Source organism: Pongo abelii, chromosome 8, assembly GCF_028885655.2.
Source record: "Pongo abelii isolate AG06213 chromosome 8, NHGRI_mPonAbe1-v2.0_pri, whole genome shotgun sequence".
Taxonomy (NCBI): domain Eukaryota; kingdom Metazoa; phylum Chordata; class Mammalia; order Primates; family Hominidae; genus Pongo; species Pongo abelii.
In genome coordinates this window covers 45,332,813-45,351,139 of record NC_071993.2, presented here as the reverse complement: position 1 = coordinate 45,351,139, position 18,327 = coordinate 45,332,813, and positions in this window count along the sequence as shown.

Genomic DNA, 18,327 nt, shown 5'->3' with positions numbered 1-18,327 from the left:
GCATAGGCGTCAAAGCGATCCAAATAAACACTTGCAGATTCTACAAAAGGAGTGTTTCCAAACTGCTCTATCAAGAGGAATGTTCAAGTCTGTGAGTAGAATGCACTCACCACAAAGAAGTTTCTGAGAATGCTTCTGTCTAGTTTTTATGTGAAGATATTTCCTTTTCCAGCATAGGCGTCAAAGCGCTCCAAATAAACACTTGCAGATTCTACTAAAGGAGCGTTTCAAAAGTACTCTATCAAAAGCAATGTTCAAGTCTGTGAGTTGAATGCACTCATCACAGAGAAGTTTCTGAGAATGCTTCTGTGTAGTTTTTAGGTGAAGATATTTCCTTTTCCAGCATAGGCGTCAAAGCGATCCAAATAAACACTTGCAGATTCTACAAAAGGAGTGTTTCCAAACTGCACTATCAAGAGGAACGTTCAAGTCTGTGAGAAGAATGCACTCACCACAAAGAAGTTTCTGAGAATGCTTCTGTCTAGTTTTTATGTGAAGATATTTCCTTTTCCAGCATAGGCGTCAAAGCGCTCCAAATAAACACTTGCAGATTCTACAAAATGAGTGTTTCCAAAATGCTCTATCAAAAAGAATGTTCAAGTCTGTGAGTTGAATGCACTAATCACACAGATGTTTGTGAGAATACTTCTGTCTAGTTTTTAGGTGAAGATATTTCTTTTCCCAGCATAGGCCTTAAATCGCTCCAAATATCCACTTGCAGATTCTACAAAAAGAGTGTTTCAAAACTGATCTTTCAAAAGAAAGGCTCAAGTCTGTGAGTTGAATGGTCTCATCACGAAAAGTTTCTGAGAATGCTTCTGTGTAGTTTTTATGTGAAGATTCCTCCTTTTCCAGCATAGGCCTCAAAGCACTCGAAATAAACACTTGCAGATTCTACAAAAGGAGTGTTTCAAAACTGTTCTATCAAAACAAACGTTCAAGTTTGTGAGTTGAATGCAGTAGTCACACAGAAGTTTGTGAGAATGCTTCTGCCTAGTTTTTAGGTGAAGATATTTCTTTTCCCAGAATAGGCCTTAAAGCCCTCCAAATATCCACTTGCAGATTCTACAAAAAGAGTGTTTCAAAACTCCTCTTTCAAAAGAAAGGCTCAAGTCTGTGAGTTGCATGCACTCATCACAAAGAAGTTTCTGAGAATGCTTCTGTGTAGTTGTTATATGGAGATACTTCCTTTTCCAGCATAGGCGTCAAAGCGCTCCAAATAAACACTTGCAGATTCTACAAAAGGAGTGTTTCCAAACTGCTCTATCAAAAGGAATGTTCAAGTCTGTGAGTAGAATGCACTCATCACAAAGAATTTTCTGAGAATGCTTCTGTCTAGTTTTTATGTGAAGATATTTCCTTTTCCAGCATAGGCGTCAAAGTGCTGCAAATAAACACTTGCAGATTCTACAAAAGGAGTGTTTCCAAACTGCTCTATCAAAAGGAAGGTTCAAGTCTGTGAGTTGAATGCACTAATCACACAGAAGTTTGTGAGAATGCTTCTGTCCAGTTTTTAGGTGAAGATACTTCTTTTCCCAGAATAGAACTTAAAGCGTTCCAAATATCCACTTGCAGATTCTACAAAAAGAGTGTTTCAAAACTGCTCTTTCAAAAGAAAGGCTCAAGTCTGTGAGTTGAATGCACTCATCACAAAGAAGTTTCTGAGAATGCTTCTGTGTAGTTGTTATGTGAAGATAATTCCTTTTCCAGCATAGGCCTCAAAGCGCTCGAAACAAACACTTGCAGATTCTACAAAAGGAGTGTTTCAAAACTGTCCTATCAAAAGAAACGTTCAAGTCTGTGAGTTGAATGCACTCATCACACAGAAGTTTCTGAGAATGCTTCTGTGTAGTTTTTAGGTGAAGATATTCCCTTTTCCAGCATAGGCGTCAAAGCGATCCAAATAAACACTTGCAGATTCTACAAAAGGAGTGCTTCCAAACTGCTCTATCAGAGAGAATGTTCAAGTCTGTGAATTGAATGCAGTAATCACACAGAAGTTTGTGAGAATGCTTCTGTCTAGTTTTTAGGTGAAGATATTTCATTTCCCAGAATAGGCCTTAAAGCGCTCCAAATTTCCAATTGCAGATTCTACAAAAAGAGTGTTTCAAAACTGCTCTTTCAAAAGGAAGGCTCAAGTCTGTGAGTTGAATGCACTCATCACAAAGAAGTTTCTGAGAATGCTTCTGTGAAGTTGTTATATGAAGATACTTCCTTTTCCAGCATAGTCCTCAATGCGCTCGAAATAAACACTTGCAGATCCTACGAAAGGAGTGTTTCAAACTGTCCTATCAAAAGAAACGTTCAAGTCTGTGAGTTGAATGCACTCATCACACAGAAGTTTCTGAGAATGCTTCTGTGTAGTTTTTAGGTGAAGATATTTTATTTCCCAGCACAGGCCTCGGAGCGCTCCAAATATGCACTTGCAGATTCTACAAAAAGAGAGCCTGAAAACTCTTCCACCAAAAAGAGGCTTCAACTCTATGAGTAGAATGCACTCATGACAAAGAAGTTTCTGAGAATGCTTCTGTCTAGTTTTTATGTGAAGATATTTCCTTTTCCAGCATAGGCGTCAAAGCGCTCCAAATAAACACTTGCAGATTCTACTAAAGGAGTGTTTCCAAACTGCTCTATCAAAAGCAATGTTCAAGTCTGTGAGTTGAATGCACTAATCACACAGAAGTTTGTGAGAATTCTTCTGTCTAGTTTTTAGTTGAAGATATTTCTTTTCCCAGAATAGGCCTTAAAGCGCTCCAAATATCCACTTGCAGATTCTATAAAAAGAGTGTTTCAAAACTGCTCTTTCAAAAGAAAGGCTCAAGTCTGTGAGTTGAATGCACTCATCACAAAGAAGTTTCTGAGAATGCTTCTGTGTAGTTGTTATGTGAAGATACTTCCTTTTCCAGCATAGGCCTCAAAGCGCTCGAAATAAACAATTGCAGATTCTACAAAAGGAGTGTTTCAAAACTGTCCTATCAAAAGAAACGTTCAAGTCTGTGAGTTGAATGCACTCATCACAGAGAAGTTTCTGAGAATGCTTCTGTGTAGTTTTTAGGTGAAGATATTTCCTTTTCCAGCATAGGCGTCAAAGCGATCCAAATAAACACTTGCAGATTCTACAAAAGGAGTGTATCCAAACTGCTCTATCAGAGGGAATGTTCAGGTCTGTGAGTTGAATGCAGTAATAACACAGAAGTTTGTGAGAATGCTTCTGTCTAGTTTTTAGGTGAAGATATTTCATTTCCCAGAATAGGCCTTAAAGCGCTCCAAATTTCCACTTGCAGATTCTACAAAAAGAGTGTTTCAAAACTGCTCTTTCAAAAGGAAGGCTCAAGTCTGTGAGTTGAATGCACTCATCACAAAGAAGTTTCTGAGAATGCTTCTGTGTAGTTGTTATGTGAAGATACTTCCTTTCCCAGCATAGGCCTCAAAGCGCTCGAAACAAACACTTGCAGATTCTACAAAAGGAGTGTTTCAAAACTGTCCTATCAAAAGAAACGTTCAAGTCTGTGAGTTGAATGCACTCATCACACAGAAGTTTCTGAGAATGCTTCTGTGTAGTTTTTAGGTGAAGATATTCCCTTTTCCAGCATAGGCGTCAAAGCGATCCAAATAAACACTTGCAGATTCTACAAAAGGAGTGTTTCCAAACTGCTCTATCAGAGGGAATGTTCAAGTCTGTGAGTTGAATGCAGTAATCACACAGAAGTTTGTGAGAATGCTTCTGTCTAGTTTTTAGGTGAAGATATTTCATTTCCCAGAATAGGCCTTAAAGCGCTCCAAATTTCCAATTGCAGATTCTACAAAAAGAGTGTTTCAAAACTGCTCTTTCAAAAGGAAGGCTCAAGTCTGTGAGTTGAATGCACTCATCACAAAGAAGTTTCTGAGAATTCTTCTGTGTAGTTGTTATATGAACATACTTCCTTTTCCAGCATAGTCCTCAATGCGCTCGAAATAAACACTTGCAGATCCTACGAAAGGAGTGTTTCAAACTGTCCTATCAAAAGAAACGTTCAAGTCTGTGAGTTGAATGCACTCATCACACAGAAGTTTCTGAGAATGCTTCTGTGTAGTTTTTAGGTGAAGATATTTTATTTCCCAGCACAGGCCTCGGAGCGCTCCAAATATGCACTTGCAGATTCTACAAAAAGAGAGCCTGAAAACTCTTCCACCAAAAAGAGGCTTCAACTCTATGAGTAGAATGCACTCATCACAAAGAAGTTTCTGAGAATGCTTCTGTCTAGTTTTTATGGGAAGATATTTCCTTTTCCAGCATAGGCGTCAAAGCGCTCCAAATAAACACTTGCAGATTCTACTAAAGGAGTGTTTCCAAACTGCTCTATCAAAAGCAATGTTCAAGTCTGTGAGTTGAATGCACTAATCACACAGATGTTTGTGAGAATACTTCTGTCTAGTTTTTAGGTGAAGATATTTCTTTTCCCAGCATAGGCCTTAAATCGCTCCAAATATCCACTTGCAGATTCTACAAAAAGAGTGTTTCAAAACTGATCTTTCAAAAGAAAGGCTCAAGTCTGTGAGTTGAATGGTCTCATCACAAAAAGTTTCTGAGAATGCTTCTGTGTAGTTTTTATGTGAAGATTCCTCCTTTTCCAGCATAGGCCTCAAAGCACTCGAAATAAACACTTGCAGATTCTACAAAAGGAGTGTTTCAAAACTGTTCTATCAAAACAAACGTTCAAGTTTGTGAGTTGAATGCAGTAGTCACACAGAAGTTTGTGAGAATGCTTCTGCCTAGTTTTTAGGTGAAGATATTTCTTTTCCCAGAATAGGCCTTAAAGCCCTCCAAATATCCACTTGCAGATTCTACAAAAAGAGTGTTTCAAAACTCCTCTTTCAAAAGAAAGGCTCAAGTCTGTGAGTTGCATGCACTCATCACAAAGAAGTTTCTGAGAATGCTTCTGTGTAGTTGTTATATGGAGATACTTCCTTTTCCAGCATAGGCGTCAAAGCGCTCCAAATAAACACTTGCAGATTCTACAAAAGGAGTGTTTCCAAACTGCTCTATCAAAAGGAATGTTCAAGTCTGTGAGTAGAATGCACTCATCACAAAGAATTTTCTGAGAATGCTTCTGTCTAGTTTTTATGTGAAGATATTTCCTTTTCCAGCATAGGCGTCAAAGTGCTGCAAATAAACACTTGCAGATTCTACAAAAGGAGTGTTTCCAAACTGCTCTATCAAAAGGAAGGTTCAAGTCTGTGAGTTGAATGCACTAATCACACAGAAGTTTGTGAGAATGCTTCTGTCCAGTTTTTAGGTGAAGATACTTCTTTTCCCAGAATAGAACTTAAAGCGTTCCAAATATCCACTTGCAGATTCTACAAAAAGAGTGTTTCAAAACTGCTCTTTCAAAAGAAAGGCTCAAGTCTGTGAGTTGAATGCACTCATCACAAAGAAGTTTCTGAGAATGCTTCTGTGTAGTTGTTATGTGAAGATAATTCCTTTTCCAGCATAGGCCTCAAAGCGCTCGAAACAAACACTTGCAGATTCTACAAAAGGAGTGTTTCAAAACTGTCCTATCAAAAGAAACGTTCAAGTCTGTGAGTTGAATGCACTCATCACACAGAAGTTTCTGAGAATGCTTCTGTGTAGTTTTTAGGTGAAGATATTCCCTTTTCCAGCATAGGCGTCAAAGCGATCCAAATAAACACTTGCAGATTCTACAAAAGGAGTGCTTCCAAACTGCTCTATCAGAGAGAATGTTCAAGTCTGTGAATTGAATGCAGTAATCACACAGAAGTTTGTGAGAATGCTTCTGTCTAGTTTTTAGGTGAAGATATTTCATTTCCCAGAATAGGCCTTAAAGCGCTCCAAATTTCCAATTGCAGATTCTACAAAAAGAGTGTTTCAAAACTGCTCTTTCAAAAGGAAGGCTCAAGTCTGTGAGTTGAATGCACTCATCACAAAGAAGTTTCTGAGAATGCTTCTGTGAAGTTGTTATATGAAGATACTTCCTTTTCCAGCATAGTCCTCAATGCGCTCGAAATAAACACTTGCAGATCCTACGAAAGGAGTGTTTCAAACTGTCCTATCAAAAGAAACGTTCAAGTCTGTGAGTTGAATGCACTCATCACACAGAAGTTTCTGAGAATGCTTCTGTGTAGTTTTTAGGTGAAGATATTTTATTTCCCAGCACAGGCCTCGGAGCGCTCCAAATATGCACTTGCAGATTCTACAAAAAGAGAGCCTGAAAACTCTTCCACCAAAAAGAGGCTTCAACTCTATGAGTAGAATGCACTCATGACAAAGAAGTTTCTGAGAATGCTTCTGTCTAGTTTTTATGTGAAGATATTTCCTTTTCCAGCATAGGCGTCAAAGCGCTCCAAATAAACACTTGCAGATTCTACTAAAGGAGTGTTTCCAAACTGCTCTATCAAAAGCAATGTTCAAGTCTGTGAGTTGAATGCACTAATCACACAGAAGTTTGTGAGAATTCTTCTGTCTAGTTTTTAGTTGAAGATATTTCTTTTCCCAGAATAGGCCTTAAAGCGCTCCAAATATCCACTTGCAGATTCTATAAAAAGAGTGTTTCAAAACTGCTCTTTCAAAAGAAAGGCTCAAGTCTGTGAGTTGAATGCACTCATCACAAAGAAGTTTCTGAGAATGCTTCTGTGTAGTTGTTATGTGAAGATACTTCCTTTTCCAGCATAGGCCTCAAAGCGCTCGAAATAAACAATTGCAGATTCTACAAAAGGAGTGTTTCAAAACTGTCCTATCAAAAGAAACGTTCAAGTCTGTGAGTTGAATGCACTCATCACAGAGAAGTTTCTGAGAATGCTTCTGTGTAGTTTTTAGGTGAAGATATTTCCTTTTCCAGCATAGGCGTCAAAGCGATCCAAATAAACACTTGCAGATTCTACAAAAGGAGTGTATCCAAACTGCTCTATCAGAGGGAATGTTCAGGTCTGTGAGTTGAATGCAGTAATAACACAGAAGTTTGTGAGAATGCTTCTGTCTAGTTTTTAGGTGAAGATATTTCATTTCCCAGAATAGGCCTTAAAGCGCTCCAAATTTCCACTTGCAGATTCTACAAAAAGAGTGTTTCAAAACTGCTCTTTCAAAAGGAAGGCTCAAGTCTGTGAGTTGAATGCACTCATCACAAAGAAGTTTCTGAGAATGCTTCTGTGTAGTTGTTATGTGAAGATACTTCCTTTCCCAGCATAGGCCTCAAAGCGCTCGAAACAAACACTTGCAGATTCTACAAAAGGAGTGTTTCAAAACTGTCCTATCAAAAGAAACGTTCAAGTCTGTGAGTTGAATGCACTCATCACACAGAAGTTTCTGAGAATGCTTCTGTGTAGTTTTTAGGTGAAGATATTCCCTTTTCCAGCATAGGCGTCAAAGCGATCCAAATAAACACTTGCAGATTCTACAAAAGGAGTGTTTCCAAACTGCTCTATCAGAGGGAATGTTCAAGTCTGTGAGTTGAATGCAGTAATCACACAGAAGTTTGTGAGAATGCTTCTGTCTAGTTTTTAGGTGAAGATATTTCATTTCCCAGAATAGGCCTTAAAGCGCTCCAAATTTCCAATTGCAGATTCTACAAAAAGAGTGTTTCAAAACTGCTCTTTCAAAAGGAAGGCTCAAGTCTGTGAGTTGAATGCACTCATCACAAAGAAGTTTCTGAGAATTCTTCTGTGTAGTTGTTATATGAACATACTTCCTTTTCCAGCATAGTCCTCAATGCGCTCGAAATAAACACTTGCAGATCCTACGAAAGGAGTGTTTCAAACTGTCCTATCAAAAGAAACGTTCAAGTCTGTGAGTTGAATGCACTCATCACACAGAAGTTTCTGAGAATGCTTCTGTGTAGTTTTTAGGTGAAGATATTTTATTTCCCAGCACAGGCCTCGGAGCGCTCCAAATATGCACTTGCAGATTCTACAAAAAGAGAGCCTGAAAACTCTTCCACCAAAAAGAGGCTTCAACTCTATGAGTAGAATGCACTCATCACAAAGAAGTTTCTGAGAATGCTTCTGTCTAGTTTTTATGGGAAGATATTTCCTTTTCCAGCATAGGCGTCAAAGCGCTCCAAATAAACACTTGCAGATTCTACTAAAGGAGTGTTTCCAAACTGCTCTATCAAAAGCAATGTTCAAGTCTGTGAGTTGAATGCACTAATCACACAGAAGTTTGTGAGAATTCTTCTGTCTAGTTTTTAGGTGAAGATATTTCTTTTGCCAGAATAGGCCTTAAAGCGCTCCAAATATCCACTTGCAGATTCTATAAAAAGAGTCTTTCAAAACTGCTCTTTCAAAAGAAAGGCTCAAGTCTGTGAGTTGAATGCACTCATCACAAAGAAGTTTCTGAGAATGCTTCTGTGTAGTTGTTATGTGAAGATACTTCCTTTTCCAGCATAGGCCTCAAAGCGCTCGAAATAAACACTTGCAGATTCTACAAAAGGAGTGTTTCAAAACTGTCCTATCAAAAGAAACGTTCAAGTCTGTGAGTTGAATGCACTCATCACAAAGAAGTTTCTGAGAATTCTTCTGTGTAGTTTTTAGGTGAAGATATTTCCTTTTCCAGCATAGGCGTCAAAGCGATCCAAATAAACACTTGCAGATTCTACGAAAGGAGTGTATCCAAACTGCTCTATCAGAGGGAATGTTCAGGTCTGTGAGTTGAATGCAGTAATAACACAGAAGTTTGTGAGAATGCTTCTGTCTAGTTTTTAGGTGAAGATATTTCATTTCCCAGAATAGGACTTAAAGCGCTCCAAATTTCCACTTGCAGATTCTACAAAAAGAGTGTTTCAAAACTGCTCTTTCAAAAGGAAGGCTCAAGTCTGTGAGTTGAATGCACTCATCACAAAGAAGTTTCTGAGAATGCTTCTGTGTAGTTGTTATGTGAAGATACTTCCTTTTCCAGCATAGGCTTCAAAGCGCTCGAAATAAACACTTGCAGATTCTACAAAAGGAGTGTTTCAAAACTGTCCTGTCAAAAGAAACGTTCAAGTCTGTGAGTTGAATGCACTCATCACAGAGAAGTTACTGAGAATACTTCTGTGTAGTTTTTAGGTGAAGATATTTCCTTTTCCAGCATAGGCGTCAAAGCGATCCAAATAAACACTTGCAGATTCTACAAAAGGAGTGTTTCCAAACTGCTGTACCAAGAGGAACGTTCAAGTCTGTGAGTAGAATCCACTCACCGGAAAGAAGTTTCTGAGAATGCTTCTGTCTAGTTTTTATGTGAAGATATTTCCTTTTCCAGCATATGCGTCAAAGCGCTCCAAATAAACACTTGCAGATTCTACTAAAGGAGTGTTTCCAAACTGCTCTATCAAAAGGAAGGTTCAAGTCTGTGAGTTGAATGCAGTAATCACACAGAAGTTTGTGAGAATGCTTCCGTCTGGTTTTTAGGTGAAGATATTTCTTCTCCCAGAATAGGCCTTAAAGCGCTCCAAATTTCCACTTTCAGATTCTACAAAAAGAGTGTTTCAAAACTGCTCTTTCAAAAAAAGGCTCAAGTCTGTGAGTTGAATGCACTCATCACAAAGAAGTTTCTGAGAATGCTTCTGTGTAGTTGTTATGTGAAGATACTTCCTTTTCCAGCTAGGCTTCAAAGCGCTCGAAATAAACACTTGCAGATTCTACAAAAGGAGTGTTTCAAAACTGTCCTGTCAAAAGAAACGTTCAAGTCTGTGAGTTGAATGCACTCATCACAGAGAAGTTACTGAGAATACTTCTGTGTAGTTTTTAGGTGAAGATATTTCCTTTTCCAGCATAGGCGTCAAAGCGATCCAAATAAACACTTGCAGATTCTACAAAAGGAGTGTTTCCAAACTGCTGTATCAGGAGGAACGTTCAAGTCTGTGAGTAGAATCCACTCACCAGAAAGAAGTTTCTGAGAATGCTTCTGTCTAGTTTTTATGTGAAGATATTTCCTTTTCCAGCATATGCGTCAAAGCGATCCAAATAAACACTTGCAGATTCTACAAAAGGAGTGTTTCCAAACTGCTCTATCAAAAGGAAGGTTCAAGTCTGTGAGTTGAATGCACTAATCACACAGAAGTTTGTGAGAATGCCTCTGTCTAGTTTTTAGGTGAAGATACTTCTTTTCCCAGAATAGGCATTAAAGCGCTCCAATTATCCACTTGCAGATTCTACAAAAAGAGTGTTTCAAAACTGCTCTTTCAAAAGAAAGGCTCAAGTCTGTGAGATGAATGCACTCATCACAAAGAAGTTTCTGAGAATGCTTCTGTGTAGTTGGTATGTGAAGATATTTCCTTTTCCAGCAAAGGCCTCAAAGCGCTCGAAACAAACACTTGCAGATTCTACAAAAGGAGTGTTTCAAAACTGTCCTATCAAAAGAAACATTCAAGTCTGTGAGTTGAATGCACTCATCACACAGAAGTTTCTGAGAATGCTTCTGTGTAGTTTTTAGGTGAAGATATTCCCTTTTCCAGCATAGGCGTCAAAGCGATCCAAATAAACACTTGCAGATTCTACAAAAGGAGTGTTTCCAAACTGCTCTATCAGAGAGAATGTTCAAGTCTGTGAGTTGAATGCAGTAATCACACAGAAGTTTGTGAGATTGCTTCTGTCTAGTTTTTAGGTGAAGATATTTCATTTCCCAGAATAGGCCTTAAAGCGCTCCAAATTTCCACTTGCAGATTCTACAAAAAGAGTGTTTCAAAACTGCTCTTTCAAAAGGAAGGCTCAAGTCTGTGAGTTGAATGCACTCATCACAAAGAAGTTTCTGAGAATGCTTCTGTGTAGTTGTTATGTGAAGATACTTCCTTTTCCAGCATAGTCCTCAATGAGCTCGAAATAAACACTTGCAGATCCTACGAAAGGAGTGTTTCAAACTGTCCTATCAAAAGAAACGTTCAAGTCTGTGAGTTGAATGCACTCATCAAACAGAAGTTTCTGAGAATGCTTCTGTGTAGTTTTTAGGTGAAGATATTTTATTTCCCAGCAAAGGCCTCGGAGCGCTCCAAATATGCACTTGCAGATTCTACAAAAAGAGAGCCTGAAAACTCTTCCACAAAAAAGAGGCTTCAACTCTATGAGTAGAATGCACTCATCACAAAGAAGTTTCTGAGAATGCTTCTGTCTAGTTTTTATGTGAAGATATTTCCTTTTCCAGCATAGGCGTCAAAGCGCTCCAAATAAACACTTGCAGATTCTACTAAAGGAGTGTTTCCAAACTGCTCTATCAAAACCAATGTTCAAGTCTGTGAGTTGAATGCACTAATCACACAGAAGTTTGTGAGAATGCTTCTGTCTAGTTTTTAGGTGAAGATATTTCTTTTCCCAGAATAGGCCTTAAAGCGCTCCAAATATCCACTTGCAGATTCTATAAAAAGAGTGTTTCAAAACTGCTCTTTCAAAAGAAAGGCTCAAGTCTGTGAGTTGAATGCACTCATCACAAAGAGGTTTCTGAGAATGCTTCTGTGTAGTTGTTATGTGAAGATACTTCCTTTTCCAGCATAGGCCTCAAAGCGCTCGAAATAAACAATTGCAGATTCTACAAAAGGAGTGTTTCAAAACTGTCCTGTCAAAAGAAACGTTCAAGTCTGTGAGTTGAATGCACTCATCACAGAGAAGTTTCTGAGAATGCTTCTGTGTAGTTTTTAGATGAAGATATTCCTTTTCCAGCATAGGCGTCAAAGCGATCCAAATAAACACTTGCAGATTCTACAAAAGGAGTGTATCCAAACTGCTCTATCAGAGGGAATGTTCAGGTCTGTGAGTTGAATGCAGTAATCACACAGAAGTTTGTGAGAATGCTTCTGTCTAGTTTTTAGGTGAAGATATTTCATTTCCCAGAATAGGCCTTAAAGCGCTCCAAATTTCCACTTGCAGATTCTACAAAAAGAGTGTTTCAAAACTGCTCTTTCAAAAGGAAGGATCAAGTCTGTGAGTTGAATGCACTCATCACAAAGAAGTTTCTGAGAATGCTTCTGTGTAGTTGTTATGTGAAGATACTTCCTTTTCCAGCATAGGCCTCAAAGCGCAAGAAATAAACACTTGCAGATTCTACGAAAGGAGTGTTTCAAAACTGTCCTGTCAAAAGAAACGTTCAAGTCTGTTAGTTTAATGCACTCAACACAGAGAAGTTTCTGAGAATGCTTCTGTGTAGATTTTAGGTGAAGATATTTTCTTTTGCAGCATAGGCGTCAAAGCGATCCAAATAAACACTTGCAGATTCTACAAAAGGAGTGTTTCCAAACTACTCTATCAGAGGGAATGTTCACGTCTGTGAGTTGAATGCAGTAATCACACAGAAGTTTGTGAGAATGCTTCCGTCTAGTTTTTAGGTGAAGATAATTCTTCTCCCAGAATAGGCCTTAAAGCGCTCCAAATTTCCACTTGCAGATTCTACAAAAAGAGTGTTTCAAAACTGCTCTTTCAAAAGAAAGGCTCAAGTCTGTGAGTTGAATGCACTCATCACAAAGAAGTTTCTGAGAATTCTTCTGTGTAGTTGTTATGTGAAGGTATTTCCTTTTCCAGCAAAGGCCTCAAAGCGCTCAAATCAAACACTTGCAGATTCTACAAAAGGAGTGTTTCAAAACTGTCCTATCAAAAGAAACGTTCAAGTCTGTGAGTTGAATGCACTCATCACAGAGAAGTTTCTGGGAATGCTTCTGTTTAGTTTTTAGGTGAAGATATTTCCTTTTCCAGCATAGGCGTCAAAGCGATCCAAAGAAACACTTGCAGATTCTACAAAAGGAGTTTCTCCAAACTACTCTATCAAGAGAAATGTTCAAGTCTGTGAGTAGAATGCACTCACCACAAAGAAGTTTCTGAGAATGCTTCTGTCTAGTTTTTATGTGAAGATATTTCCTTTTCCAGCATAGGCGTCAAAGCGCTCCAAATAAACACTTGCAGATTCTACAAAAGGAGTGTTTCCAAACTGCTCTATCAAAAGGAAGGTTCAAGTCTGTGAGTTGAATGTACTAATCACACAGAAGTTTGTGAGAATGCTTCTGTCCAGTTTTTAGGTGAAGAGACTTCTTTTCCCAGAATAGAACTTAAAGCGTTCCAAATATCCACTTGCAGATTCTACAAAAAGAGTGTTTCAAAACTGCTCTTTCAAAAGAAAGGCTCAAGTCTGTGAGTTGAATGCACTCATCACAAAGAAGTTTCTGAGAATGCTTCTGTGTAGTTGTTATGTGAAGATACTTCCTTTTCCAGCATAGGCCTCAAAGCGCTCGAAACAAACACTTGCAGATTCTACAAAAGGAGTGTTTCAAAACTGTCCTATCAAAAGAAACGTTCAACTCTGTGAGTTGAATGCACTCATCACACAGAAGTTTCTGAGAATGCTTCTGTGTAGTTTTTAGGTGAAGATATTTTATTTCCCAGCACAGGCCTCGGAGCTCGCCAAATATGCACTTGCAGATTCTACAAAAAGAGAGCCTGAAAACTCTTCCACCAAAAAGAGGCTTCAACTCTATGAGTAGAATGCACTCATCACAAAGAAGTTTCTGAGAATGCTTCTGTCTAGTTTTTATGTGAAGATATTTCCTTTTCCAGCATAGGCGTCAAAGCGCTCCAAATAAACACTTGCAGATTCTACGAAAGGAGTGTTTCCAAACTGCTCTATCAAAAGGAGGGTTCAAGTCTGTGAGTTGAATGCACTAATCACACAGAAGTTTGTGAGAATGCTTCTGTCTAGTTTTTAGGTGAAGATATTTCTTTTCCCAGAATAGGCTTTAAAGCGCTCCAAATTTCCACTTGCAGATTCTACAAAAAGAGTGTTTCAAAACTGCTCTTTCAAAAGAAAGGCTCAAGTCTGTGAGTTGAACGCACTCATCACAAAGTAGTTTCTGAGAATGCTTCTTTGTAGTTGTTATGTGAAGATACTTCCTTTTCCAGCATAGGCCTCAAAGCGCTCGAAACAAACACTTGCAGATTCTACAAAAGGAGTGTTTCAAAACTGTCCTATCAAAAGAAACGTTCAAGTCTGTGAGTTGAATGCACTCATCACACAGAAGTTTCTGAGAATGCTTCTGTGTAGTTTCTGAGAATGCTTATGTGTAGTTTTTAGGTGAAGATATTTCCTTTTCCAGCATAGGCGTCAAAGCGATCCAAATAAACACTTGCAGATTCTACAAAAGGAGTGTTTCCAAACTGCTGTATCAAGAGGAACGTTCAAGTCTGTGAGTAGAATCCACTCACCACAAAGAAGTTTCTGAGAATGCTTCTGTCTAGTTTTTATGTGAAGATATTTCCTTTTCCAGCATAGGCGTCAAATCGCTCCAAATAAACACTTGCAGATTCTACAAAAGGAGTGTTTCCAAACTGCTCTATCAAAAGGAAGGTTCAAGTCTGTGAGTTGAATGCACTAATCACACAGAAGTTTGTGAGAATGCTTCTGTCTAGTTTTTAGGTGAAGATATTTCTTTTCCCAGAATAGGCCTTAAAGCGCTCCAAATTTCCACTTGCAGATTCTACGAAAGGAGTGTTTCAAACTGTCCTATCAAAAGAAACGTTCAAGTCTGTGAGTTGAATGCACTCATCACACAGAAGTTTCTGAGAATGCTTCTGTGTAGTTTTTAGGTGAAGATATTTTATTTCCCAGCACAGGCCTCGGAGCGCTCCAAATATGCACTTGCAGATTCTACAAAAAGAGAGCCTGAAAACTCTTCCACCAAAAAGAGGCTTCAACTCTATGAGTAGAATGCACTCATCACAAAGAAGTTTCTGAGAATGCTTCTGTCTAGTTTTTATGTGAAGATATTTCCTTTTCCAGCATAGGCGTCAAAGCGCTCCAAATAAACACTTGCAGATTCTACTAAAGGAGTGTTTCCAAACTGCTCTATCAAAAGCAATGTTCAAGTCTGTGAGTTGAATGCACTAATCACACAGAAGTTTGTGAGAATTCTTCTGTCTAGTTTTTAGGTGAAGATATTTCTTTTCCCAGAATAGGCCTTAAAGCGCTCCAAATATCCACTTGCAGATTCTATAAAAAGAGTCTTTCAAAACTGCTCTTTCAAAAGAAAGGCTCAAGTCTGTGAGTTGAATGCACTCATCACAAAGAAGTTTCTGAGAATGCTTCTGTGTAGTTGTTATGTGAAGATACTTCCTTTTCCAGCATAGGCCTTAAAAGCGCTCGAAATAAACACTTGCAGATTCTACAAAGGGAGTGTTTCAAAACTGTCCTATCAAAAGAAACGTTCAAGTCTGTGAGTTGAATGCACTCATCACAGAGAAGTTTCTGAGAATGCTTCTGTGTAGTTTTTAGGTGAAGATATTTCCTTTTCCAGCATAGGCGTCAAAGCGATCCAAATAAACACTTGCAGATTCTACAAAAGGAGTGTATCCAAACTGCTCTATCAGAGGGAATGTTCAGGTCTGTGAGTTGAATGCAGTAATAACACAGAAGTTTGTGAGAATGCTTCTGTCTAGTTTTTAGGTGAAGATATTTCATTTCCCAGAATAGGACTTAAAGCGCTCCAAATTTCCACTTGCAGATTCTACAAAAAGAGTGTTTCCAAACTGCTCTTTCAAAAGGAAGGCTCAAGTCTGTGAGTTGAATGCACTCATCACAAAGAAGTTTCTGAGAATGCTTCTGTGTAGTTGTTATGTGAAGATACTTCCTTTTCCAGCATAGGCCTCAAAGCGCACGAAATAAACACTTGCAGATTCTACGAAAGGAGTGTTTCAAAACTGTCCTATCAAAAGAAACGTTCAAGTCTGTGAGTTGAATGCACTCAACACAGAGAAGTTTCTGAGAATGCTTCTGTGTAGTTTTTAGGTGAAGATATTTCCTTTTCCAGCATAGGCGTCAAAGCGATCCAAATAAACACTTGCAGGTTCTACAAAAGGAGTGTTTCCAAACTACTCTATCAGAGGGAATGTTCAAGTCTGTGAGTTGAATGCAGTAATCACACAGAAGTTTGTGAGAATGCTTCCGTCTGGTTTTTAGGTGAAGATATTTCTTCTCCCAGAATAGGCCTTAAAGCGCTCCAAATATCCACTTGCAGATTCTATAAAAAGAGTGTTTCAAAACTGCTCTTTCAAAAGAAAGGCTCAAGTCTGTGAGTTGAATGCACTCATCACAAAGAGGTTTCTGAGAATGCTTCTGTGTAGTTGTTATGTGAAGATACTTCCTTTTCCAGCATAGGCCTCAAAGCGCTGGAAATAAACAATTGCAGATTCTACAAAAGGAGTGTTTCAAAACTGTCCTGTCAAAAGAAACGTTCAAGTCTGTGAGTTGAATGCACTCATCACAGAGAAGTTTCTGAGAATGCTTCTGTGTAGTTTTTAGATGAAGATATTCCTTTTCCAGCATAGGCGTCAAAGCGATCCAAATAAACACTTGCAGATTCTACAAAAGGAGTGTATCCAAACTGCTCTATCAGAGGGAATGTTCAGGTCTGTGAGTTGAATGCAGTAATCACACAGAAGTTTGTGAGAATGCTTCTGTCTAGTTTTTAGGTGAAGATATTTCATTTCCCAGAATAGGCCTTAAAGCGCTCCAAATTTCCACTTGCAGATTCTACAAAAAGAGTGTTTCAAAACTGCTCTTTCAAAAGGAAGGATCAAGTCTGTGAGTTGAATGCACTCATCACAAAGAAGTTTCTGAGAATGCTTCTGTGTAGTTGTTATGAGAAGATACTTCCTTTTCCAGCATAGGCCTCAAAGCGCAAGAAATAAACACTTGCAGATTCTACGAAAGGAGTGTTTCAAAACTGTCCTGTCAAAAGAAACGTTCAAGTCTGTTAGTTGAATGCACTCAACACAGAGAAGTTTCTGAGAATGCTTCTGTGTAGTTTTTAGATGAAGATATTCCTTTTCCAGCATAGGCGTCAAAGCGATCCAAATAAACACTTGCAGATTCTACAAAAGGAGTGTTTCCAAACTACTCTATCAGAGGGAATGTTCACGTCTGTGAGTTGAATGCAGTAATCACACAGAAGTTTGTGAGAATGCTTCCGTCTAGTTTTTAGGTGAAGATAATTCTTCTCCCAGAATAGGCCTTAAAGCGCTCCAAATTTCCACTTGCAGATTCTACAAAAAGAGTGTTTCAAAACTGCTCTTTCAAAAGAAAGGCTCAAGTCTGTGAGTTGAATGCACTCATCACAAAGAAGTTTCTGAGAATTCTTCTGTGTAGTTGTTATGTGAAGATATTTCCTTTTCCAGCAAAGGCCTCAAAGCGCTCAAATCAAACACTTGCAGATTCTACAAAAGGAGTGTTTCAAAACTGTCCTATCAAAAGAAACGTTCAAGTCTGTGAGTTGAATGCACTCATCACAGAGAAGTTTCTGAGAATGCTTCTGTTTAGTTTTTAGGTGAAGATATTTCCTTTTCCAGCATAGGCGTCAAAGCGATCCAAATAAACACTTGCAGATTCTACAAAAGGAGTTTTTCCAAACTACTCTATCAAGAGAAATGTTCAAGTCTGTGAGTAGAATGCACTCACCACAAAGAAGTTTCTGAGAATGCTTCTGTCTAGTTTTTATGTGAAGATATTTCCTTTTCCAGCATAGGCGTCAAAGCGCTCCAAATAAACACTTGCAGATTCTACAAAAGGAGTGTTTCCAAACTGCTCTATCAAAAGGAAGGTTCAAGTCTGTGAGTTGAATGCACTAATCACACAGAAGTTTGTGAGAATGCTTCTGTCCAGTTTTTAGGTGAAGAGACTTCTTTTCCCAGAATAGAACTTAAAGCGTTCCAAATATCCACTTGCAGATTCTACAAAAAGAGTGTTTCAAAACTGCTCTTTCAAAAGAAAGGCTCAAGTCTGTGAGTTGAATGCACTCATCACAAAGAAGTTTCTGAGAATGCTTCTGTGTAGTTGTTATGTGAAGATACTTCCTTTTCCAGCATAGGCCTCAAAGCGCTCGAAACAAACACTTGCAGATTCTACAAAAGGAGTGTTTCAAAACTGTCCTATCAAAAGAAACGTTCAAGTCTGTGAGTTGAATGCACTCATCACACAGAAGTTTCTGAGAATGCTTCTGTGTAGTTTTTAGGTGAAGATATTTTATTTCCCAGCACAGGCCTCGGAGCTCGCCAAATATGCACTTGCAGATTCTACAAAAAGAGAGCCTGAAAACTCTTCCACCAAAAAGAGGCTTCAACTCTATGAGTAGAATGCACTCATCACAAAGAAGTTTCTGAGAATGCTTCTGTCTAGTTTTTATGTGAAGATATTTCCTTTTCCAGCATAGGCGTCAAAGCGCTCCAAATAAACACTTGCAGATTCTACAAAAGGAGTGTTTCCAAACTGCTCTATCAAAAGGAGGGTTCAAGTCTGTGAGTTGAATGCACTAATCACACAGAAGTTTGTGAGAATGCTTCTGTCTAGTTTTTAGGTGAAGATATTTCTTTTCCCAGAATAGGCTTTAAAGCGCT